Source organism: Ambystoma mexicanum, chromosome 14 (assembly GCF_040938575.1).
Source record: "Ambystoma mexicanum isolate Mex_15411 chromosome 14, UKY_AmexF1_1, whole genome shotgun sequence".
NCBI classification, from domain to species: Eukaryota; Metazoa; Chordata; class Amphibia; order Caudata; family Ambystomatidae; genus Ambystoma; species Ambystoma mexicanum.
The window spans coordinates 427,909,347-427,936,581 of NC_090940.1; the positions used below are offsets into that span (position 1 = coordinate 427,909,347).

A 27,235-nucleotide genomic window follows, 5' to 3' on the forward strand; every position below is an offset into this window, starting at 1 on the left:
CGTACCAAAGAAGGAAGGGGACCTTCACACTTCTATCAATTATCGTGAGCTCAATCAGATCACAGTAAAAAAACAGATACCCTTTGCCACTCATTCCGGTGTTATTGGACCAAGTTAAGCATGCTAAAGTTTTCACTAAGTTAGACCTTCAAGGAGCTTACCTTCTGGTGCGGGTTAAGAAAGGTGACGAGTGGAAACCTGCCTTCTGAAACACGTTATGGATTGTACGAGTATCAAGTAATGCCCGTTGGCCTGTGCAATGCCTCTGCAAAGTTTCATGAACAATGTGTTACTGGAGTTGTTAGATGTGTGTGCAGTGGTGTACATTTATGATATATTGATCTACTCAGCCTTAGTTCAAGAACACATTGCCCATGTTCGAGCAGTACTTACCAAGTTGCGGCAACATCAACTCCTGTGTTTAACTTGAGAAGTGCTCTTTTCATGTGACCACTGTGGAATTCCTGGGATTTGTTTTATCACCACAGGGCATTCAAATGGATAACCGGAAGGTGGAAGCAGTTCTAACCTGGCCATCTCCCACATCAGTAAAAGAAGTTCAAAGTTTTCTGGGATTAGCCAATTTTTATCAGCGTTTTGTACTGGGTTTTTCTCGACTAGTCCATCCCATCACATCATTGCTTCGTAAACACAAAAAATTTGATTGGACTGTTGAGGCAGAAGAAGCGTTCCAGGCAGTAAAGAAAAAGTTCACTACAGTCCTAGTGTTACGACATCCTCACCCAGACCTGCCGTTTATAGTAGAGACCGATGCTTCAAGTGCTGCTATGGGAGAGATACTGTCCCAGAAAGATTCTGAAACTGGACAGTTGCATCCAGTAGCTTTCTGGTCAAAAAAGATTTCGGCAGCTGAACTAAATTATGCTATCACAGACAAAGAATTACTGGCTTTTAAGAATGCATTCAAAGAATTGAGACATCACTTGTTAGGAGCTCGGCATACTATCACTGTCCTTACAGATCACTGAAATCTGCAGTATCTACGATCAGCCAAGGCCCAGTCCTCGCGGCAACTCCGTTGGGCTGTGTTTTTTGCGGAATATGACTGTCATTACGTACCGCCCCGGGGTGCGCAGCAGCAAGGCGGATGCCTTATCACGCATTGGGGAAGGTGAAAATGTTTTTGTTGCTCCAAGTCTGACTAATATTGTTTCTGAAGAAAAAATTTTGGGAGCAGTGAGTATTGCTGATGGCTCCTTCGAAGACTTAAAGACAAAGATCCGGCTCTGTATGACGGCCTCAGAGTTGGAGGCTTGGGGGTTCCAAAGGGCCTCTATGTTCAATTCAGGAGAATTTACTGTATTTTCAAGGACCTCTCTACCTGCCAACATGGGCCCTGCAAGAACAGGTCTTAGCAGACTACCATGGTGCCCTATTGGAAAGTCATCCGGGCATTGCCAAGACTGCAACCAAGATTAAGAGGTTGTTCTGCTGGCCTACGTGGCGTAAGATATCATCGCTTTTGTTCAAACATGTGGAATATGCGCTCAGAATAAAGGTTCTAAGCAAAAACCTGCAGGACTACTTCGACCTTTAGCTGCTGGATTTAATTACACAGTTGTCACCTTGTTCTGGTTACAACACGATTCTGGTGGTAGTGGATCTGTTTTCCAAAAAGGCGTACTTTGTACACCTGAAGGGACTTCCGTCAACATCAGTTTTGGCCAAAGTTATCTTAGAACACATCGTATGTTTACATGGTTTTCCGTCAGTAGTGGTTTCAGATAGAGGCAGCCAATTTGTATCCCACTTTTGAAAGCAGTGCTGTGAGATGGCCAAGATCGAGGTGCATTTGTCCACCAGCCATCATCCACAAACCGATGGTCAGGCAGAACGAACAAATCAGACCTTAGAGTAATATCTTCGGTGTCTCCTCCATTAAACAGACAACAGTTGGGTGGATCTGCTCTGGATTGCTGAGCACGCATATAACACTTCTAAACATGCCTCTATCGGCTGTACCCCCTTTTACCTCCTGAATGGTTGCCATCCACGAACCTCCGCTTTCGATATACCAGAACCGTTAGAGAAGCCAGCGGTACAGAATCTACATGAGAACATCACTCGAGCAAAAGAGGAAGCATTGGCACATCTAGTAGCAGCAAAAGAGTCAGAAGAAATTTGCAGATGAACACAGGAGAGACACAGTTATCAGGTGGGGGACAAGGTGTGGTTAGCCTCCAGGAATATCGCTCTCAAGGGGCCGAATAAGTTTCAACCTAGATTTTTGGGCCCATTTCCAGTGGAAGCAATCATCAACCCTTTAGCATTGAAGTTGACACTCCTAGCTCATATGAGGATACATCCTCCAGTATTCCATGTTTCCCTATTGAAACCTGTGTGCCCTGGGACCAGAGTGCAAGAATCCCCAGACCCACTTATTGTAGAGAGGGAGCCTGAATTTGAAGTAAAAGATATTTTAGATTCAACAGTAGTCAGGAGAAAGTTGTTTTACCTATTAGATCGGAAGGGGTTTGGCCTGCAAGACAGAACGTGGGAACCCAGCAAAAATGTTCATGCTCCCCAACTACTTAAAAGGTGTCATCAAAACAATCCGACTAAGCCGGGGCCGGAAGGTCCATCCTTATGAAGGGCCTCAGGGGGGGAGGGAGGGACTGTCATGATCACCTCAAGAATCAAGGGTTCATTATGCAGACATACAGGGACCAGATGGTCCACAGCATGGTGTGTCAGACATTTCTCTCAGTTATCAGAGTTCGAATTCACAGTGAGCCCCCATAGAGCTTAATGGTAGAGGGTTTCCCCAAGATGGCCACCTAGTGGGCTACGGACAGAAGCACTTGTAAGATCTAGTAGCTGGCATTGGAGGACTACATAAGCCCCACCCACGCGTTGACTGGCGCGTCACGTTGATTCAGCTGACAGTGGTACAACGATTACCGGCGCTCTGTTCACAGACCTGTAAAACAAAAGAAAAATCATGTTATAAGTTATCAAAGTACCAAGGAAGATTCACAGACCAAAGACTCTGCGTACCTGAGTAGAAGTTTTCTCCGCAGCAGATCTCCAAGTAAGACGAGCCTTTTCATCGAACTCTGTACCTCAGACTTCTACGTTCCTCTTTGACCTCTGACATTCCGTAACCTGCAATAAAGGGTATTTTGATTAAAAGAGACCTAATATACAGAGCACGCTCAGATATTAGTTATGCGTTCACTTACCGCATTCCTGAAGAACGCAGCATCCGAGTTCTCAGCGACTCAGCCTACACAGCGACATTCTGCAGCAGTCCACGTCGCCTAATCCTACTGTGCGCCTTTGCTCATTACGTGCACACCTTACACAGGACAGCCAGACTTTGTGGCGTTCGTTTTAAAATGCCTGTGAATCTCCACGTGTGAATATTTTCTCTCTTCAAAACCTGAAAATAAAGAGAGACAGAACAAGATTAGACTGTGTCAAGAGAAAACCTCCCTCAGAACATTGTTGCCCTCAGAGGCTACTACTCAAAGCAATATTACAGCCAACCCAGAATTGTCAAGATACTTTCCATTATCAGAAGCATCTCAGCAATCTTCGTTCTGGAAAAGTCTTGCTTCTTCTGGAAAAGTCTTGCTTCTAGACCAACGCACCCCTGCATGACAGCAGGATGGAGAGCTATCCAAATCACAGGTAAGAATGGAAGCAGGAACCGAAGACAAATTACAAGAGCTCACAGCAGGGGTGTGGGAGCCCACCTTAGAGTGTAGAGTCCATATTAAAATCATTCCTATTTCTTATTTCTCATTTATCACAGGGGGAACCTTTTGACCAGCAACAGCAGGCCAAGCAGATTTCAGGTCATTTACGCTCCTGCAGAGACATGGTAAGCGTTACACACCCCTTAGAAATTACATTTCCGACCACTTCAGTTATGACCTTAAAAACTACAACATGGAAAAATGTTTCAATTTACAAATAAGAACCACAAACTATATATTTCCGAAATGGTCTAATCATGCCTGACTTAATTAAATGTCTCATTTTACCACAATGTTGCAGGTTTGAATGACAGATTTTCGTGATTTATTCAAACAGGGAAAAATTCAATGTCACAAGATTTGATATACGGGTATCTAATTCAACAAGCTACCATCTGCCTGAATCTCCACTTTGGGACATTTTCTGGGAAGCTATTATCACATTGCAGCTTATAGCTTTAGTTCCAAAGGTCGAATTTCAATCTCAACAAATAGGTCTTCTCATAAGCTTCTTAATGTTTAACCGTTGTTCTGTATGTAGGTCTGGCCTCAACCGTTCATTGACCCAAGCCTGCCATTAAAGCACTTACAATTTCTTTCTCCTAGGGCTAATGCCTATCTGTACATTTCTTCCTTGAGCGGATGGTATATGTCCGCCCCCCCTCACTCATGTGGCAGTCTCCTGTAACTTATCACTTGTCATTAGCTCAGAGATAGAGACCACACATTGGGCCTCATTACAAATCGCCCGGTATGGAAACAATGGTGGCGGTAAACCCGCCGCCACTGTTGTTTCCATGCTGGGCGATCACAACTCCTGCAGGCGGGAGGTGATGTTCCCGCCAGGTCTGATCTGGCGGGTTTAACACCGCCCGCCTGCAGGCGGACGAGGAAACACCGGCAGCATTACGAGATGCTGCTCGTGTTTCCATGATTCCCATTGAGTCCCATAGGACTCAATGGGAATGGTGATTAACACCATTCCGCCTCCGTGATTCCTGGGAAACCGGGGTTGTAATGCCCCGGTAATTCCGGGAATCACGGAGGCCGAATGGTAATACGAGTCCGGCGGTAACCAGGCGGTTTTACCGCCTCGGTTACCGCCTGACTCGTAATGAGGCGCATTGAGTTGTAAATTACAACTAGTTTTCAAAGTTCAACCTATTAAGGGCTGCCTCTCTGTTTACACAGTTGTAAGCACATCACCCCAATAAATTCAATTCCAGGCATTGCTGCAGCTTCAAAGACATTTACAGATAATGGAGGGAAGGTCACAGTTTGGGGATTAAGCACAGGCTGAAACCAATTCTTATGAACAGAAACTGGTGATTTTAAAATGCATGTTAATTTCCATTATATGGTGCCTCCTTGGTACTAAGTGAAAAGATAGTTTTCAGTAGCCTGATTTCAAAGATGATCGATTTAGAAAGACCATTCTGTGACCGCACAGAGCGGTCTTTCTAAATCGAGCTGTCATGCCCCTGCCACACATGAGTGCACACAGTGGCTGACAGGCACAGGAGAACAGGTAAGTGTTGATGTGTGTCTGCATGTGTTTTGTGTGTGTGTTGTGTGGTGCTTGTTTGTGTTTGTGTATGTGTTTTTGGAACAGGATGTCAGGGATGGGGAGGGAGGGAGGCTGTGGCAGGTGAGGAAGGGAGGTTTGGGGGTGGAACCCCCCGATTTAGAGGACATTTGGGCAGTGGGGGTGGGGGCCAAGGCTTTTTGTGGGCTGGCTAAAATCAGCCGAATAAAATTGTTCTTTTTGTTAGGCGAACTGCAAAAAGCGGAATTATGACATAGAACTGTCTGTTTCCACGTCTTGTATCCCATCTGTTACATTTTGTTTTCATCTCCCTTCTCACAGTTAATTTACAAATAGTTTTACAATATCCACCAGTTTCCTTACTGTGTGTCTTCAAACTCTCTTCTGCAGTGTAGTTTCATAATTAAAAATGTTCCTTGTTCCAAACTGCAGAATGTACACATTTTCATGGTCAATCTATTTTAGCAAATGAACCAGCGTTTTCATGGTTTTGCAGTTGAAATGAACGGCTGGCCATTTCTCTGCCAGTCCACAGTGTGGTTTCTAATTACAAGAAAGTATTTCTGAACTTTTAAGCCCAACGTGGCCTGGGCAATTCATCAGTCAGGAGGCTATATTTACTCCACACGACACGGTCAGCGCGTTTTGGGGCAGATTCTTTTCACAGTGTTGCCGGATATGGTAGGTCACTTGCGGTGACGGTATTGAAGGCATCGCGTCTCGGAGTATGCCGGTCCGGAAAAGGCACCGCTATTTCTGGAACGGCATGCTTGAAATGAGGCCCATTATCTGACTCCAAAAGAAACGATTCCATCTTAAATAAAGAACTACTTGCAATCAAATTGGCTTGTGTTGAGTGGTGAGACCTTCTACTTGGAGCCCCAGAAGTGATTGAAACACGAACTGGTCAAAGGAACCTACAGATGTAACAGAATTTTGATTGCAAGAAGAGTAGACAGGTACATTGGGCCCATTATTTCTCCCAATACTGTTTCCTCTTGCCCTACATTCCTGGAATGAATAATTTAATGACGGATATTTTATCTCGCTGGGGACAAGTACATAAGTCCCCCTTACAAACAGAAAGGATGCTTCCAACCTCTACCTTTATATTAAACATTGAGACAGCATTTCAACGGATACGTCAGGATCTTTCATGAAACCCCTCCCTACCCATGCTTTCTGTGACAAGTGGGGTTTAAGCCTCAAGGATGGATATCTATTCAAAGACACTTGCTTCTTTATCCCCTTACAAGACTTGTGTTTAGCGCTACTTTCTCTTCACCATAGTACCCCAGTCGCAGGTCATAGAGGGATAACCACCACTGTTGAAAATCTTACTCATCACTTTTGGTGACCTGTGATTCGAAAAGATGTTCAACATTTCATTTCTACCTGTCCAGTGTGCGCACAGAAAAAAAAAACCCTACACAAAAGCATGTTGGATCCTTGCTACAGGCTGAGGCCCTACAAGACTGTGGCAAATCATAGTGTACAGAGTGTAGACCACACCACCCCTCAAACTGACTGTATAGGAGATAGACCCCACCCCCTCAAACCAAATGCAGATAACTTGTCGGGTTGATCAATGACTTTAATACTGCAAAAATCAGAAATGTAGTGCCTTTCAGAAAAGCGCTTTGAAGGGCGATCTATTTTGTGAAGTCAGAATGTCATGCCCAGCAAGAGGGTATGTTGAATAGTATACATTTATCTTAGATACCAAATTTCTAGGCTTGAAATGAAATAGGAACCAATTTATGATTAATTCTGAGATGGTGCTGGGCATACAAATAGTGTATTTTTGTAAAACCATGCTGAAATAATGAAATAATTACCTCATAGCAGTTCATTGAGGCAAGGACAAATCCAGACAGTTTGTTCAGACTTCTTATCAGCAATTATTTGATAAGTGACGCACTTGGTGTTCAAGGCAAGGTAGCAAGAGTACAGACATCTGGTCAGGTAGCAACATTTGCTGAGTTCACAGGTAGGGCACACAGCTGATGCCCATACTTGGGCTTCTGTGACAGGGAGACATGCTGCTGCTTGCTAAAAATATCTCAGAGTTGACGTCAGAAATGTTCTTTCTTGAAACTCAAGGGATTAATTTTAAAGGTCAGGAATATCTCACACAATTTTAATTAGTTGCATGCGTAGGTATGACATGGGTGCTTGGTGAGTGACAGTTGAGTCAACCAACCCTAGAAGGGGAAAGGGCTTGTCTTTCAGTACCTAAAACCAGTAAGAGTGAACTGCATCATGAAAGAGAGGGCTGAGCCAACTGCAAAATATACATAAGGGGGCCGAATTCAGAGCTTGGTTGATAATAGTTGTAGTCCTGATGTATGATGACTTCTGTGTGCTGCCTTGCTGCACCCTGGAAGAATAAAAATGCCTTTCAAATTCAGCCTGAGTCGTTGCCTGTTTTCCTGCGTGGTCTCCAACATGCCTTCCCTGATCCAGAGATGTCAAGACCCTAGGGAGGGCGTTGGGCCCTCCTGTACACATGGCACCACCAGATGCGACCCTGAGATGACTGATGATCGGACCCTTGCTCTAGGGCCTAGGACCCAGAGATAAGGCACATACTAACAGGACTGGGAGAGGGATGGGGGGCAAACTGCAGATGCCTGCACATCATTGAGGAGAGGAGGCTCCCAGAACTGATAGCATGGAAGGGCCTTTTGGCACCTGTGGATTGGGGAAAGTTTGGAGGACCCCTTTTAGAAACGTTTGGGGGACCCCTTTTTAGAACAATTTTGGGGACCCCTTGTAGAAAAATGATTTAATTATTTTGGGGGACCATTTTTGGGGGGCCCCTTTTAGAAAATGTATTACATTTTTTTGGGGGGCCTTTTAGAAACAATTATTTTTAGAGGGCTATTTTTGGGGGGATCATTAGAAAAGGGTTTTAATTATTTTGAATAATTAATAGTTTAGGGTGTAATATTGTAGTTAAGAAGAATTAACGGGGATTGGGGTAATTAACTTGAGACAATGAGTGTCAAGTCATTAAGTAATTGACTTGTGGAAAGGAGCCAATCAATTAAGAAACTGTGAGACGAAGAGTGTCACAGTTAGATTAAGCCCAGTGCCCTGCGTCACAGCACGTATCAGAAGGAGTCGCCCCAGAGTCCCAATAGTGGCTGACGTAGGCCACAGACAAGTTTAAAGATTGTCTAAAGGGAACGACTCAAACTCCTTAGGAGTATTTTTAGGGGCAGAGAGCCATGATAAGCGTTGGCAGGGAGCCTCGAGGAGCGTAGGCTATGATTGATGTAGCCCGCCAGTCCTGAAAAATAAAGTGATCAATAGTGGAAAAAGATAGATGTAAAAGTAAGCTAAGGATGAGAGTGCACCACTGATGTGCGTCATTTAAATCCTGATAAAATAAATATTTGGCTGGATAATGGAGAAAAAGTCAGAAAATGCAGTCACTTTAAAACATCTGTAGCAGGAAGACGCTAGGAGTCAAAGGGTTAATCTCTTGTATTTATATAGTTAACACCTTTAGGAACTTAAAATACCTTATACGATAGAAAACCGCACTTGTTTTAGTATAAACGAAACCAAGATAAGATATGACAAAAAAATGAGTGACTAAGGCTTTGAAAAAACCAACTAGGTAGATAAAGAGGAGGGTTGTAAATTTGCCAGTATATTCCTTTTTTGCTTAGAGAAGCTAGTGAGATGACTTGGAAATAACCTTACAGGAATAGGGATGCCTTCCCAAACTGAAATGTGTTATTTGGCAGCCAGCCAAGAAAACGCGCGCAGTAGGCAAATGTTTTTGAAGTTCGCTCTGAACAGAGGTATGGTGTCCTGCTTAAAGGACTAAGAGATAAGATGATACATTCCAGAGGCTAATTCACAGGAATAGCTTCCAGATTTCGCGGAAGAAATGACAATGAGTATGATGAAACAATCGAATGTTGAGGAACGCCCTTGTTTGTGAATTTAAGTGTATGAAGTAATTTAACCCCTTAAGTGGTGGGTATTTTGAAGGAGTTAGGGGTTATATGGTTGAGATTTTGTTTAAGAATTGTATAAGCTGTTTCTTAGTGTAAAAACGTTGGCTACGTCATTTGATGAAATGATGATGGATGTTTTTTATCATTGGGCACATGTTAACGAGTGCCATCTTAGTTGTTGATTTTATGCATGGCAAAAAGCCGTCTCTTATAACAGAAAAAAACTAGGCATTTTGTTTTTTGGTTTGATAAAAACGTCTTCAGTGAGCTATGAAAAAATGAAGACAGATTGTCAAATGAAAACACAGAAGGGGTTTAAGTACCCAAAATGATGAAAATGTTGGGAATAGAGAGCTAGCATTGGGAACGCAGCATGAGGTACAATGCATGCGAGTATAAAAAATATTTTTGACAAAAATTCAGAGCACATTGGAGAGGTGCCAAGCACGGGAACAATGCTTTCTTCACTGTACCTCATGTCTGTGAAGTATGGAGACATTCAGAGAACATTTTAGAAAAATATCTATCACAAGAATAGCTGAGATTCTAAAATATAATTTTGCATATGAATTGCAGTAAAAAGCAGGCCAACGTGTTAGTGAATGTTATTGAACTAGGCACAATGAATATCTATGGGGAATGACAAAATAAAGATAAAATACTGTTTTTGGAAAAATTTGGAATATGAAAAATGGAAAGAATTTTTGTATATAGTGAAGCAGTGAGCACTGAAGGACGTGCTCGCAAGCCGTACCAACAAATACACACACACACACACACTCTCTCTCTCTCTCTCTCTCTCTCTCTCTCTCTCTCTCTCTCTCTCTCTCTCTCTCTCTCTCTCTCTCTCTCTCTCTCTCTCTCTCTCTCTCTCTCTCTCTCTCTCTCTCTCTCTCTCTCTCTCTCTCTCTCGGAAATATAGGCAATTAGTACACTACAGAACACACAAACAAACACACACACCGCCACCACCACCACCACCCCCCCTTCTTTCCAACACACACTCTTTGTTTTACAGTTTAAATTATATCTGACACAGAGAATAAGAATAAGCTGGTCCCTTTGAAAGAACAGAGAGTGCGTGTTTATTTTTAAATATTGAGATGTTTTGTCAAAAAACGAAAAGTGAGAATGGGAACAGTAATTATATTTTACTGTAGTTTATGTCAAAGGCTATTTAAAAATAGATATGAAGGCTTGAGAAGCAAGTGGGAGTAATAGTTAGATCCCCAGATAAGAAAGCAACAGTTATCGCACATTCTTTGCAGACTCAGGGGAAGCTTGCGAAAGGCAAAGTTATTTAAAAAAATTATAAAATACACGCCGTAGGAGAGGCAATGTTGACGGGTAAATAAAAAAGTTGGGGATGCAGCGATCAGTGGGCACGTCATGGGCAAACAATTAAGCGCCAGATGGATTAAGGAAGGGACGGGTGTATGCTTAAAAAAAAGGGAACAGATTTTGGAGGAAGAAATGACTTGTAGGCCAAGGAAGAGGAGGCTTTTCAGAATAGCCAAGTCAGTAATCAAAGTACGCAAGATGGGCAAGTCAGGAGATTCCCTCCTGTATGTTGGGCATGTGGAGTGATGGGGACTAGAGAGCAAACATGTGGGAGCCAAAGGTATGTACAGAAGGTGCAATTCTCAAGAGGAAGGGGACAGCTCATCCTCCACCATATAGCCCATGAAGTAGTGACGGGTTGGCCCAAGATCAGACGGTGCATCAGATAGAAGTGCCGCAAACACAGCAGGCTCTGCAGTCAGCAGCCTGCACCCATGCAGATACAACAGAGCACACATTTTACACACATATGAAAGCCAAGAATATTCAGGATGGACAGATCTAAACATAGGAGGCTTGTTCTGCCTCAAGCAAAGAGCCTTATCTGTGGATAGGTTTATTTAAAACAGAGACTAGAGAGATGATAGCCACACTATTTGGGGACAAGAGATGTCAGACAAGAAGGGGAAACCTTTCAAGGGAAGCAGGATGTTGGTACACGTGACCCCGAAGGAAGAGGCGTTCTCAGACAGACAAAGAAGTGGGACGGTCGTACCTGGACCTACCTAAACCGAAGACGCCAGAGCCTCTGGCGTGGCTAGATCGACCTAAAAGGCAACTTCTTAGTGAGAGGGGAGGGATAGCAGACCCCCTAATATATAATTCGCAAGTCAAGGAAGGGTGTGTCCAGTATCAGACATTATATCAGACATGAGCGCTTTGAAGTGCAACAGGCACAGCAGCAAGGAAAGGTGTACAACAGATTTACTTCAAAGGGGAATTGCAGTGAGCCCCATGCAGATTCAACAAATATGTAAAAACAAGATAAATATTGACACTGAGGTTAGAAGTTATCATTATGAAAGGAAGGAATCCCCTTATAGGAACAGGTGTATGCATGCACCCACAGTAGGGCAGCTCACAAGGCTACTTGATATATTCAGAATTATTATTGACACGAGGTCCCAAAAGGTGTCAAGAATCAATATGGAAAGGGAGAAGAAAATGTTTTAGTTTATTAATGGACAATGGGACTGTGTGTTTATGTGATGAAGATAAAAAGGTGTTGAATGATTATTAGAAGATTGATGTTTTATCTGGGGTCTCTCTTTCTTCCGGACGGCTCGGGTTTTGTAGAGACACGGTTGCGTGTCCTCCGTCGCCAGTGTGCAGGTGAATTCAGACCGTGGTGAGTATGCATTCAGCTCCAGGAAGGATGAAGAGGAATTCGCAGAGTCTCAGGAGGAGGGAAGCCAGGAAGGAACCAGGAACGTACTAAAGGCGGTAAGAAAGTAAGCAATATGGAAGGCAAGGCCCCGGGAAGGAGGAGCGCTAATAATTAAGCAAAGGGAGAGAAGTGGGGCTAGGACACAACTAGGAAGGAAGAAGGCGCTATTAAGCACAAAGGGAAAAAGGTACGACCACACTTGCCGAAGTTCGGAAAGTTAGCGTTGAGACGTGCAGCGCCGCAGGGGCGTGTCTCTTTTCAAGGAACTGGCGAACTCCTGGAAACACTAGAGCGGTAGCGGTGCACTAGTGTCAGCCATGTTGGATTCACTTTGGAAGGGATGTGGCGGTGTCTTATGGACCACGTAGTCCAAAAGGGGCTGAACCGGCGTATCATGACAGCGCATGCCCCCTCTTAAACTGCGATCCACCTGGTTTGCCCGGATGGGTTAAGTGGAATCGTGGTAGCAAGCGAGGGGCATTCATATTGGACATTGGTCCCAAGTACATTTGCTGGGTGGATATCCCTTCCATTCCACCAAATATTGTAGACGACCCCGTCTATATCTGGAGTCACAAATTCTGGAAACTTCAAATTCAACTTGTTCATTGTTGAGCACGGGGGCAGGTCGAGGAGTGGTCCTAGTGGTTTGTGAATAGTGTTTCAGTAAGGATGTATGGAAAACAGGATGGATCCTTTTCCATGAGTCTGGTAAATTTAGTCTGAAGGCTACAAGGTTGATGATTTCTTTTATTGAAAAAGGCCCATAAAAGCGTGGAGCCAACTTGTTTGGTCTCAGGGGCCGAGGTAAAAGTCTGGAGGAAAGCCAGACCTTATCACCTATGGTATATTTTGGACCGGGTCTTCTCCTGGTATCAGCATATCGTTTGACATCCTTCCTGGCCTTTTCCAAATGCTCTTTCACATCCTGTGTACTGTGACCAAATGCTCTATCCAGGAATTGACTGATGGAACCGGGGTGGAGTCAGGCAGAACTGTAGGTAAGACAGATGGATGAAATCCTTGGGAACAAAAGAATGGACTGGTCGTAGTTATAGTAGGCAAATTTCGGCCACTGGGATCAAGACAGACCAATCATCCTGTACCTTGGAGGCGAAACATCGTAGATATTGTTCGAGTGTTTGGTTGACTTGTTCTGTAATCCCATTAGTTTGAGGATGATACCCCGAAGACGAGGCACCTTGACTGCCCAACATTTTGCATAAGTACTTCCAGAGTTGCGAGATATACTGAGGGACCCGGTCAGAAATGATTTTAGAAGGGAGGCCGTGAAGTCTGAAGATATGGCTTATGAACATTCCAGCCATTTCTTGAGCTGATGGTGGCTTTTCCAAGGGAGTGAAATGGGCCATATGGGAGAACAGGTTGATGGTAACCATTCTAGTCGTGAAGCCCTTGGATGGAGGTAGCTCTCCGATAAAGTCGGTGGCAATAGCCTCCCAAGGTCGTTCCGGTAGGGCAGGTTGATACAGAAGGCCTGCTGGTTTCCTATTGTCACACTTATTCTGGCTAAAAACAGTGCAGGCTTGGATGTATGCTTTTATATCTTTGGCCATTCTGTGCCACCAAAAGTTCCTTTGAATGAGTCTAAGAGTTGCTGAAATGCCCCGATGCCCTGAATGGAAGGTATCATGACAGAGGGTTATTATCTTCGATCACAGTTCTTGTGTAGGTACCACTAGAAGCTTGTCCTTAAAAAGATAGCCGTCTTTAGCTGAGAGTACCCATCTGTTCGTCTTCAGGTATTCATTCCATAGATCCGAAAGTGGAGTTTCTGTGCGGATGTTATCCAATAAGGAATTGGCCTGGACAATAAAGACAAAATCGGGAAACATCTTTGGAAGGGCACAGGTTTCTTCAGGTTCATAGTCAGGCCGTCTGGACAGAGCGTCAGCAATAATGTTGGTTACTCCCGGAACATGGTGTATCTGAAACTGGTATTGAGCAAAGAAGAAGGCCCAGCGAGCCTGACGACTGTTTCTACACTCTAACGACTGAACGACCTGTACATTCCGATGGTCAGTCCAGACTTGAATTGGATATTTGGCACCCAAGAGCAAATGATGCCATTCGGTAAAAGCCTGACGGGTGGCAAGCAATTCCTTCTCCAACACAGAGTAATGCGTTTCACTGGGATTTAGAGTACGAGACAGATAAGCTATGGGTTGTTCTTTTTTATCTTCCGATTCCTGTTTTAATACAGCCCCTGTGGTGTAATCTGAGGCATCAATTTCTACCAGGAAGGGTCTGTCGATGTCAGGTTGTGCCAGGATGGGTCCTTGAGTAAACCTTTGTTTTAGCTCTTGAAAGGTGGATTCTTGGTCCTTTGTGCAGTTGAAAGGAACGCCTTTCTTCAGTAATGCAACTATGGGCTGTACTATAGTAGAAAAGGTAGGAATGAATTTCCGATAAAAGTTTGCAAGTCCCAGGAAGGATTGTATTTGTTTCATTAATGTGGGAGTAGGCCAAGAGAGGATTGAGTCGACTTTGGCAGGATCCATTGCAATTCCTTGAGGACCTAGGACGAATCCCAGATATTGAACTGTAGGAACATGAAAAATGCATTTCTCTGGTTTGGCTAGTAGATTATTTTCTCGTAAACGTTGTAAAACCAGAGACACATGTTCTTGATGTAATGCAAGATTCTTGGAATAGACCAGGATGTCGTCAGATAGATGATAACAAAAAGGAACAGCATGTCTGAGAATTATCTGTCCATGAAACGTTGAAACACGGCTGGAGCATTAGATAACCCAAATGGCATCACTAAGTACTTGAAATGGCCGAAAGGTGTCCTGAAGGCGGTTTTCTACTCATCGCCTTCTCTTATTCGAATCAGATGGTATGCGCCCCGAAGATCAAGCTGGGTAAAAATTACGGCTCTGCGGACTGCTTCCAGGATGTCTGAAAAGAGTGGCAATGGATAACGGTCCTTGCGAGTACATTGGTTGAGGCCCCGATAATCTAGGCAGGGTCAAAGTTCCTTGGTATCTTTCTTTGGAACAAAGAATAAGGACGCCCCTGAAGGGGAGTTAGATGGGCAAATAGTGCCGTTGGAAAGATTAGTGTCCAAGTATGTATGTAGGGCTCTCTTCTCTGGTTCTGAAAGTATGAACATCCTTCCAAATGGTATGACGGCAGAGTCGTTGGTTTCAATGGCACAGTCTTTGGGTCGGTGGGGCGGTAGTGCTTGAACAATATCTGATGAGGACACATGCAATAATTGTTGATAAGATTCAGGTACCTGGATAACATTAGATACACTGATGGACGGTTTCTTAAAATCCAGGTCTTCCGAGGAAGGGGGTTGCATCCCCTGGGACAGGCAATGTGAAAGAAAATATTCTGATCCTCGGAACAAGGAATCTGCTGCCCAGTTGATACATGGGTTGTGTCTTTGAAGCCAAGGCATGCCTAGCACCATCGGGTAATGAGCAGCTTTAATAATGTCGAAGTGCAAAATCTCCTGATGATTGTTTATAGTTTTCTTTGACACTCCTGAGGAGGTGGTAACGTGGCTGGATCTGCAAGGCTGCCCGGAACAAGAAGTGGACCGTAACCGGCAGGAACAGGACGACTGAAAAACTGGTGCCACGGACATTGGGGGGTAAGTGGGAGGGGGTACCGGATTATACCGGGAAGCGAGACTGGTTGAACACTGGATAGTATTCGGGCCTTGTGCTCGGCATGGACTGGAATATAGTGGGTAAAATGTAATTGCAAGCTGCATAGGGTTAACACAATGCGTAATAAATTTGGAAATAGGAGCAATAGCATGGAAGCAACCCACCCCCGAAATACTAATAGTTAAGTGGCCATTAGGGCAACTTTACCCTACTGAGCCCTGAGCATAAGTTTGTGCTGGACAGGGCTAGATGTGGGGGTGCCTGAGATCCAGGGATGGAGCTGGGCAACAGTTGGAGGGGGCGTTGTTGGGGAAGGGTTGGGTGGAGGGAGGGAGGGAGGGAAGGGAGGTGGGAAGTTTGGGGTGTACATAGTTTTGGGGAGTTTAAGTTTAAACATGAGCCTACATGGAAGAGCTGAAGTGTTGTATCTGCATAGCATGACCGGGAGGGTTCGGTTGGAAATGGGGGAGGAAGATATCAGTCCGCTATGGGAGATCTCAGGATAGTAACGTGGAATGTGAGGTGACTTAACAGTTATATGAAGAGAAATAAGGTCATGCTGTATTTGAAAAGGCAAAAGATAGATGCTGCATTGTTACAGGAGACGGATTTGACGCGGGAGAAGCTGGAGCTAGTTGGGAAAAAATGGAAAGGGATTGTGGTGGGTTCGTCGTACTCTGCTTACGCTAGAGGAGTGCTTGTCTGGGTGGCGCTGCATGTCCCGTTGCAGCTACTACAGGAAGTGGCGGAAACTGACGGGAGGACGGTTATATTGAGAGGGCTGATGGAGAATAAAGAGGTATGCATCGTAAATACGTACGCCCCCAACCATAACATGGCGGCATACTTCAGGACTCTGTGCACCAACCTTAGTATGTGTGTGGGAAACGCGGTTATTTGGGGCGGGGATTTCAATTGTGTAATGAACCCCAAGGTGGACAGATCTGATAGCAGGATTGACAGGCCCACCCCAGAGGCCAAAGCAACTACAGGTGTTACTAGATGATTTCGGCTTGGTAGATGTATGGAGAACAAAACATCCCAATGGTAGGCAATATTCGCATTACTCTGCCCCGCAGCAGCTACACACGAGATTGGATTATGTCTTTGCCACGCCGGATGTAATGGCAGAGAGCACTCAAATAGAATACAAGGCGAGGGTCCTCTCAGATCACTCGCCCCTGGTCCTCGGGTGGCAATGCTGCCCCCCGAGGGCGCGGATCCCGACATGGCGCCTCCGAGCGGAGGCACTCAAAGATCCGGTCTTTCGAGAGGACATAAGAGATGAGATCATTAACTATTTTGAGACGAATACTGGTAGTGTTGACTCGGCGGGTACACTATGGGAAGCTTTTAAGGTGGTGATGCGGGGGGCAGACATAGCTAAGTCAAAAAGCCTGCAAGGTGGGGTTCTGGCTGACCTACAAAGAGTTGAAGATGAACTAGAAAGAACATTAGAAAATGGCAATGTGGACGCGGAGCTAGTACTTAAACTACAGCAGCAATGTGCGGAACACTGGGAAAGGCTATGTAACCTCAATTATAAAAAGTATGTGGAAAGACAGCACGCGGGAGGAGATAAAACGGGTAGGCTTTTAGCGTGGCTGTACAAGAGCGAAACCCCTAGACCCCCAATTAGGACAATAACTAGAGAAGATGGCGATGTAGTAGACACTCAAGAAGGAGTCAACAAGGAATTTGCAGATTATTATAGGATGCTATACGGGGACAAGGAGGGGGGTAGTCAAGAGGAGATAACCGAAACACTAGAAGATATAGGACTGCCCAAGATAAGTGATGAGGAAAGAGAAGAGCTTGATGCACCAATTACCTTGGAGGAGTTGGAGGAGGTTGTGAGGCAGTTGCCCACCAGTAAGACCCCAGGAGCAGACGGGTTCCCTAGTGAATTTTATAAAGTATATAGAGAAGAAGTGCTCCCCCCAATGCTAGACCTGCTTAACGAAGCGTTTGAGATGGGAAAGGTTGCGGGAGTCACTCAGAGAAGCGATTATAATACCGCTCCCTAAACCCAACAAACCGTGGTATAGCTGTAGCTCCTACAGGCCTTTGTCGATGCTGAACCAGGACCGCAAGATACTGACGGCTGTCCTGGCAAACAGATTGCAGAGAGTAATTAGCAAATTAATCCACCAGACCAAACGGGCTATGTCCCGAATAGGAATATAACCCATAATCATAGGCGACTCCACCGGGTGATCGAATGGGCGGATAGGAATGAAGGCGAAAAGGCGATTGTATCCCTAGACGCAGTGAAAGCTTTTGACTCCGTTAAGTGGCCATGGCTCCTGGTGGCCCTGGGAGGTTACGGAGCCGCTAGCCAGAGTTCGAACAGGATCAGTGATATCTGAGAGATGGCAGCTTAGTAGAGGCACCAGGCAGGGGTGCCCCTGGTCCCCGATACTTTACATTCTAGCCCTGGAGCCCCTAGTGATATACCTCAGGCTACGATACGATAGGTATTGAGGTTGGGGGGGAGCGGCATCTAATATCCTTATATGCAGATGATTTATTACTATACTTGAAATACCCGGAAGAGAATCTTCAATATAACCTTGAAGTTATGGAGAAGTACGCGGGGTTGTCCGGCATAGCGGTAAATCCTCAAAAAGCTAGTTTATTCCCGCTAGGTAGCTATAAGGGGACCCCGGAGGAAAGGTTGCCGGTGTTACAGATACCATGGGTGATTGGTTCTTTCCGTTACCTTGGCATAGATGTGTATCACACTGCAGAAGAAGAACATAAGCACAACACCGAGGTAGCTGTTGAGAAAATCCGAAATGCATGAAGTTTTGGGAGAAGTTGCCCCTAGCTATGATGGGACGGGGGGCCATGCTTAAGATGGTGGTCCTACCTAGGCTTTTACATTATTTTAGTAATATCCCACATATGATACCCAAGAAGTTCTTCGCTAAACTGTATAGTGTGTGCAGGGACTTCCTATGGCATGGTACCCGGAATAGAGTAGTGCTATGGAAGTTGCAGAACTTCTACGAAAAGGGGGGTATCAAGCTGCCCAATTTTGAGGTCTACTATGTAGCAAGTCAATTAGAATATGTGGCCAATTGGCTCTCCGACGAAGCGACCCTTGAACATAGGTTGTTTGGGCGGGTTTGTACCCGATTTTACCTAAGGGAAATGATATGGTTGCCTGAATCAGATATGAAGGAGCGCCCTAGGATGATGATGTTGGGGTGGAAAATGTGGCGTCGAGCGTGTCGGATGATGGAGGACCCATTCCCGTGCTCCCCGCAAGTACCGCTGGTCGCTTTAGCAGGAGGGGACAAGCAGCTGAGGGTGCCTATCAGAACCTACTGGGAATCGGTGGGGCTGGTAACGTTAGGGGACATCTGGCATGAGGGGACCATTAGAGATTTTGAAGAACTTGGGGAGGAGGTGGGATTACATACTGGCCAATATGTTACATACCATAGGATGGTTCAGAAAATTCGGAAAACGTGGCCTGAAACAGTGTTGACAGAGGAACCAGATGCTACTGTGGGGGCAATATGACATATCGGAAGGGGGGCATGAGATTTCTAGATTCTATGAGATGGTGATGACCAAGGAATTGACACATTTGAGACTTGATTGGGAGGAGGTGGTGGGGGCCCCAATGGGAGATGGGATGTGGGAGCGCACCCTGGGATATCACAAGAAAGTGTCAAGAAACGCCAGACTTAAACAAATTCAGCTGTACATAATGCATAGAGCATACATGACCCCTCTGAGGATATCCAAGTTCCGAAACGCTGGGCGACAGACGTGCCCTAAGTGCGACATGGAAAACGCTGACATGACACACATGTTTTGGTCATGCCCAGTAATCGAATGTTTCTGGGGTGAAGTGGCACCCAAATTAGCGACAAAGGGGGTCACTCTCGTCATAGATATAGCTTGGGCTTTCTTGCTGGGAGGGTTCCCCAGACCACGGAAACTTAAACATGTTGAGAAACTGAGAAACTTGGCATACGTGCTGGCAAAATGGAGGATCGCCATGGGATGGAAGAAGTGCCACAAGCCATGGGTGGAGGTATGGTGGAAGGAGTTACAGAAATGGGCGGAGGCCGAAACGGTAGTATGGCAGGAGGCGAGCAACATGAGTGGGGAGGAAGAAGTGGGTACCCTCATGGCATGGAAATTATTAATAGCGGAACTGTTCAGATCTATATCGGACCCAACGGAATCTGAGGATAGCGAGACCCGGCCACATGTAGCAGATACTGAATGCTAAGTACAAATAGGCTCATAATGGAGGGTGGGACTTGGGGAGCAGTGGCAAAACGGAAATACAAATGGTGTTTAATGGAATTGTTGCAAACTGCACTGCTTGTTGGGTTTGTTTGTATTGTTGTTTGGTTTGAATAAAATTAATAAAAATATTTTTTTAAAAATGATTGTTTATAGTTAGTAGCAAGTCCATGGTTTGTTGAGTTATGGGCCCTGAAGATAATGGTTTCCCATCAATTCCTTCGACTGCCTGTATGAGGTCCTTGGCTTTTCGAGGAATATGGTGTTTCAACACCCAATCGTGGTCAAGGAATATGCCCATTGCTCCGCAGTCTACTAGGGCCAGGACAGGGTACCTTTCCTTATTGGTAATGGACAGGTACACCTGAAGAATCACCAGGCTATTCGTGGGTTGACTGATTTTGCTTGGAGAAAACTTGGAGCACGTATCCTTCTCCCGAAGCTGGGCTCCATTCAAGATCGGGAGCTGGCGTTTCCCGAATGCCGAGGTGGAGCTATCGGGCAGTTTCTTACAAGGTGTTTGTCAGATGCACAATACATGCAGAGTCCAGTATTGATTCTATGGGTCCTTTCTTGTGAAGAAATGGGTCCCCGTATGGAACCAATTTGCATTGGCTCAGGTTCCGGCAGAGGATTAGAAGCTATCTCTTTAGGACTGGGATGATCCAAGGGGGCTCTTGCTGGCAAGGAACGTGGCTTTTTTCTTTTCAGCCTTGCTTTCCTGGATGCGGAAATCAATTTGCAAAGACAAATCCAGTAAGGCTTGGAAGGAACTTGGACGGGCCACCCGGGCAAGTTCATCCTTGATCTCGTTATTCAATCTGAGACGAAACAGAGTGAAGCAGGTTTCTGGAGCCCAATTAGCCTCCTTGGCCAATTGTTTGAAACAGGTGACGTATGACAGCATATCTTGAGTGCCTTGTTGGAATTCCAATATTTTCTCTTGGGCACTGTATACCTGTTCTGGTCGGTCAAACATAGTTTTAAAGGCATCCACAAATCCTTCATAGTTGTCCGGGGGTGGGTCCCCTGAATTTACTAAGGACGTTGCCCAGACCAATGCATTCCCCGAAAGGTGAGAGATTATGAAACCCACCTTGGCCCTGGGTGTTGAGAAATAGTATGGTTTGAAGGTACAGCGCACTAAGCATGAATCAAGGAAGGAGCGCATTGCCTTGGTGGTTCCATCATATTTGTCCACAATACCCCCTACCAAGGCACTTTCCTGGAACGCCGAATCCCTGGAGAGCACAAGTTGTTTCAATGCTGCATTTTCTGCTTTTAAATTCTGTACTTCAGTTGTCGGTTCTTGCATACCTCTCATGAGGTCCTGAACCGCGGCTTCCATATTAGTGTCAGTATTCAATCCTTGGCGTCTCAAACTATCACACTTATCCTGGAATCTCACCTGTTTATCTTTTGAAATCTTGGTCTGGGGTCTCTCTTTCTTCCGGATGGCTCGGGTTTTGTAGAGACACAGTCGCGTGTCCTCCGTCGCCAGTGTGCAGGTGAATTCAGACCGTGATGAGTATGCGTTTAGCTCCAGGAAGGATGAAGAGGAATTCGCAGAGTCTCGGGAGGAGGGAAGCCAGGAAGGAACAAGGAACGTACTAAAGGCGGTAAGGAAGTAAGCGCTATGGCCGGCAAGGCCCCGGGAAGGAGGAGCGCTAATAATTAAGCGAAGGGGGGCTAGGACACAACCAGGAAGGAAGAAGGCGCTATTAAGCATGAAGGGAAAAAGGTACGACCACACTTGCCGAAGTTCAGAAAGTTAGCTTTGAGACACGCAGCGCCGCGGGGGCGTGTCTCTTTTCAAGGAACTGGCGAACGCATGGAATCACTAGAGCGGTAGCGGTGCACTAGTGTCAGCCATGTTGGATACACTTTGGAAGGGATGTGGCAGTGTTTTATGGACCACGTAGTCCAAAAGGGGCTGAAATGGCGTATTATGACAGTGGCAGGTATTCGTTAATGATGTGTTATGGCAGATCTTTGTTATAGTAGTGGCAGGTATTCGTTAAAGATTTAAGAAGGGAGTGGATGACCAAGTTTAACATGATTTTTTTATGAGGATCCACTTTTTGGAATACACCATGTGAATGTGGGTGAATTCATAGTGGCATGCACAGGGCAAGAGGCCCTACGAGATGTTTCTTGTAGAACCAGAGGTTTTTATTATTGTAATGAAAGCACAGTGTTGCAGATGGCTGTGTGACCTAGTGAAAAAGTGGTGAGAATAGATATTTATCAACAAAGAGGGGGGACAGATGACCCCCATAAAATTAAAAAGCAGCCATAGTATAAGAAAAAATGTCGGACCATGGAGTACAGTAATGGTTTTCATGAAAGGTCCTGGTTGATTGATTGACGTCACTGATGACGACATATCTAGATAAGGCTTAACAAAGGAGGAAGTGGTGTTTCTTTAGGAACATCACACAGTAAAAAAGAGGAAAGAAAGGCATCTTATTGCATGTGTCAATAATGTAGCAGCATTCAATATAATTTCAGGAAAGTTTGGAGAGAGTGCCAAAATGTCAGGTACACTATGGGCCTTTTTTGGCATGGGTCCAGAAAAAATTAATTAGGAGAAGATTAAAATAAATAATTTATTTTAAACAGTATAGGAATGAGAATTGACGTCAATTAGGTGAAATAAGTAAAAAATGAATGAATGGAAAAATTAATTAATAAATGATTGGATATTAAAACAGTAAAAAAGTATAAAAAATCCAAATTTGAAAAAAACAAATAGCACCAATCAAAGTTGCTGGCCATAATTGAAAAATGTAGTGTATTATGAGTAAAAAGAAAGCTCATGGGAATGATGAAGGGCCACAGGAGTATGATGGGCCAAGGTCATTTTGATAATAGGGGGAAAACCTCTAGTAGAACTGCACGAAAGAACATACGAGGGTAAGTAAATGAATGTTATTTGAATGTATTTAATAGTGTTGATTTATATTTTCTAGACGAAGATTGTTGATCTTTCTTGAACATGGGAGGAATGTCTACAGGGCTTTAATATGGAAAGAGACAGTACACTATGACAAAGGTGAGTGCTAGTGAATAGGGAGAGAAGAAAAAAGGTGAGACTGGTTTTCACCGCAGTGTGAGAACACACTGTGGATCCCTTTTAAAAGTAAGAAGACCCAGGTGAGTACAGAAAGATAAAAGGCAGTTAGGGATACAGTGTTTCAATTATGGAGCCTTCTTTTCCGAGATAGGTGCAAGCAGGTTGAGCACAGAGTAGCATATAGATGCAAACATGGCCACCTCTTACAACGCAGGACATAGAAGACGTCAAATAAAAGGATGGTAATCTTTTCTAATTTTTGATAAATTGGCAGGATGCCAAAAAGGGTAGATTTGGCAGACAATGAATGTCTTATGTCAAGGATTTGAAGGCAAGTAGTAAGGATCAGTGCCAGATTCTAGAAAACCAAGGGTAGTGTCATGATGCCTACCCCCGGAACACCAGGCCAGGCCCAGCACCCCCGGGAGCAGGCATCACGCCCCCGGGTAAAAGCCCAGCGGCCCTTTATAGGGGCTCTTTGGACTCTGTCCTGGTGCCGTTGGCGCCAGGCTCATGTTGGACATCAGTCCTGGCGCCTTAGGCGCCAGGCTCATAAGGGGAAGTGTTTGGTGCACTTACCTGAAGCAGACCATGCTGCACACTCACCTGATGCAGACCATGCTGCATGAAGAACCAAGCCAAATGAGGCTTAAGAAGGACTATTTTTCTGAAGGAACTATTTTGTTACTTGGGTGGGGCTGTGGAAGAATACTCACCTGGAACTTCTTCCAAGGCTATTTAAGCCACGCCCGGACAGCCACACGTGCTTCGCGTTGTTCTGCGTCCCAGCAGCTGAATGCTCACCGTGTCTGCTCCTGCACCTGGACTCCAGCCACGCCCGCCTCGAACCTGGAACATCTGTAAGGAAAGAAGAGAAGAGAAAGGTGAAAACCAAGAACTTATTCAACCTTCTTACCTGCATCCGGAATCTTCACGCCAGCATTCCTGAAGGAAGACTTCCATTTAAAAGTACTGCTTTGCTCGCTGCAGCGCCGTGCTTCACTCGCCTGTTCCCGAGGAGACGCCCGGCTCCATCGCGGCTCTCAGCACCGGTCGCCACATCTCTGCACCCAGGGGAGAGAAGAAGAGACAAAAGGTGAGCAAGGGAACACAAGAGGAAAGCCGAATTTTCAGCCATATTACTTACCGGCTTTTCTTGGTGAACCATTCCACATCTCGGGTCGGCGTCGTATCTTTGGCAGGTACCGCGCCCCGGCCCCTATGGGGAAAGGACAAAAGACATTACTGGGGAATTATAAAGACATTTAGAGGGGTCGCCCTCATCACTAACTCACCTGGTTTTACCACCAGCAATTTAACCCCTCAACGCATCGCCTTTGCTCAGCACCTGAAATAAAGGACAGATCACAGGTTAGGAAAAAACAACATAAAGGAGGCTCACACTTGAACTTTTGCATCTTCATACTTATGGCGTATCGCTCAGAAAAGTCAAGTGGATTTGCCAGCGCCATTCTGAAAACCAGTGAAGTAACTGGACGAACGCGCGCCCCTGCACCAGAAGCAGGATGGAGAGTTCATCCTTCCAAACCATAAGGTGAGCTTAAACCGGGGGTTTTGGAGGAAGTCAGAGAAGAACGAAGGGGGCAAGGGGGGAGCAAGCACACTATTCAGCAGACAGTTAATCCCCTTTCTCATCTGCAGAAGGATATTCCTACGGGCCAGACGAGCAAGATTTGGGGGTCCTGTTCAATCGGTTGTCCGAATTCTGCGCATCACGCTTGAAGAGGCCACAGCAACCCAGACCAGACCAGCGCCTCCGTGGGAGCCAGGTGAGCGTTACAGGTAGGCTAGATTAGTGTAGAGGGTTAAGCAGGAGACAACACGCAGCAACATGTTTATTGTGTTTCAAACAGGATGAAAACACAGCACAGAAAGGAAATGACCACAGTCCTACGTGATCGAAAGGGAGATGGCGAAGGAAAGGAGAAGTACATTCGGCTGAGCAGAGGAAGCACATTCAGCTGAGCAGTAGAAGCACGTTCCGCTAAGCCGGAGAAAAAAAAACAAGAACAGGTCTAAATGTTGTACAAGTTTAATAAAAAAAGGTTCTTTATTATGTGCACCAACGAGTCAGAGAAAGCCTATAAGTTAAATCTGCTGAAAGTGGTGAGAAACGATTCTAGTAAACATTTTTTGTTAGCATCAAGGAGAAAGGGTTTATATTGAGAAGAAACCTACCCCCTTGTCAGTCCCCAAATGACCTTTGTCTCTATTTCGATTTTCTACAGAGAACAGAGATCCCTACCAGCAATGTCCTCTTCTGCTACGGATGCGCCTAGAAGACAGCAAAGGAGGAAAACGTCTTTCTTTTAGTGGTTTTTTTATTTGTTTGTTTGTTATTTTTGTCTCCTTGGTCTAAAGGTGTCGACCTTACAAGGAAATATGTCCTCCGGAAAGGACAAATAATTTTTGTAAAAAGAAGCCCATAAGACATAAGGGCAAAAATGAGACAGGTGAATGTATTTATTGCTTAAAAATTAGACCCAGATGAATATGTTTATTGTAAACAACCCAAGTCCCAGCAATCAGACAGCATACACTAAGAAAAAGTTAAAGTATACGCAAAAGGGAGAGGATCAGTAACTTTGGTATATAAAAAAATATATATGATGTAGTCAGTTTTAGGAGGCAGGGATGTTCAAAAGTGATATATAATGTAGCTTGTTTAGAAGGCAGTAGTATCTGAGAAACACATAAGGGTAGATTTTTTAAGGGTTGGGTCAAAAGGAAAAAGTATTGATAGAGACCTACTTGTTTTTCAAAGGAACTCATTCCGTTTTTTATTACAGGTGGATGAAAGAGGTGGTGTATACATCAGGAGATTGACAGCACTCGACCCTATGAGCAAACCACCGGTTAAGGAACCCAACCAAAATGCCCAGTTCTAAATTACCTATGTTTGAAAAAAAAACTGTTTCTGTAAAAGCTCCCCATCCTTGTTTCCCCCAGAAAGAGTGATTGATTGCCTTTCCGATCAACTGTTCTTCGATGACAAAAAAAAAGAGTATTATTGCTAAACAAGACAATGGCCTCCTGGCCCAAGCATTGAAAGGGCCTGGGAGACTTGCTGCAAAGCAGCCCAAAGGACAAAAATGATCAGATCAGATCAGAGAAAAGATCTGTGGACATGGAAGATGCCAAATCAAGATGACTCGAATGGAAGACGCGTCCGTGGAAGATGTACTAAGTGCAAAGAAAATATGAACAGTTAAACAGTAACAAAAATGACTGGGATAGACAATGAAGAAACAGGGAACTGAAATGTCATTATGAGGTGGGAGTGGTACAGAGGTGTGCAGTAAAAGTCACATGTGATCAAACTTGTGAAAATGGGCTGGTGGGTTTCCTCAAAATAAAAAAACGTCGTTCATTCTCATAAGTGTCTGTGAATGACCTGGTGTGTAATTTAGTATAAGTAATGGAGATAGACAGATAAAAGTAAATAAAGGTATTCTCTAGGGACACATACATGTTTAGATTAGGAGAATATAATGTGTTAGTACTGATGTGGTAGAAACGTTCTTAGGATGCCTACATTGAAATAAATTGTTTCACAGAAAAGGGTGATTAGGACAGAGATGTGTAGGTACACTGAAAACTTCGGAGGGTGGACATTGGGTGTAATGGTATGCATTGAATAAGTGACTAAATACAATCCAGAGGGGGGAGTGTACAGAGGGTAGACCTCACCTGCCCTCAAACTGACTGTATATGAGATTGACCCCACCCTCGTCAAACCAAATGCACATAACTTGTTGGGTTGATGAATGACTTTAATACTGTGAAAATCAGAAATGTAGTGCCTTTCAGAAAAGCGCTTCTATTTTGTGGGGTCAGAATGTCATGCCCAGCTAGAGGGTATGTTGAATAGTATACATTTTTCATAGATCCCAAATTTCTAGGCTTGAAATTAAATAGGAACCAAGTTATGATTAACTCTAAGATAGTGCTGGGCATACAAATAGTGGATTTCTGTGAAATCATGCTGGAATAATGAAATGATTACCTCAAAGCAGTTCATTGAGGCAAGGACAAATCCAGACAGTTTGTTGACTTCTTATCAGCAATGATTTGAAAAGTGACTCACTTGGTGTTCAAGGCAAGATAGCAAGAGTACAGACATCTGGTCAGATAGCAACCGTTGCTGGATTCACAGGGAGGGCACACAGCTGATGCCCATACTTGGGCTTCTGTGACAGGGAGACATGGTGCTGCTTGCTAAAAATATCTCTAGGTTGACATCAGAAATGTT

At 44.7% G+C, this 27,235-nt stretch overlaps 1 long non-coding RNA gene across 1 annotated transcript in view; it reads left to right on the top strand.

The window, feature by feature from the left end:
• The window catches only part of LOC138526857 (uncharacterized), a 48,658-nt gene extending 22,296 nt beyond the window's left edge, over nucleotides 1–26,362 (top strand). Inside the window, exon 3 of the long non-coding RNA XR_011283755.1 lies at nucleotides 25,773–26,362. This is a non-coding gene — a long non-coding RNA (uncharacterized lncRNA). The remainder of the gene's footprint in view (nucleotides 1–25,772) is intronic.
• The last annotated feature ends 873 nt before the right edge of the window (nucleotides 26,363–27,235 follow it).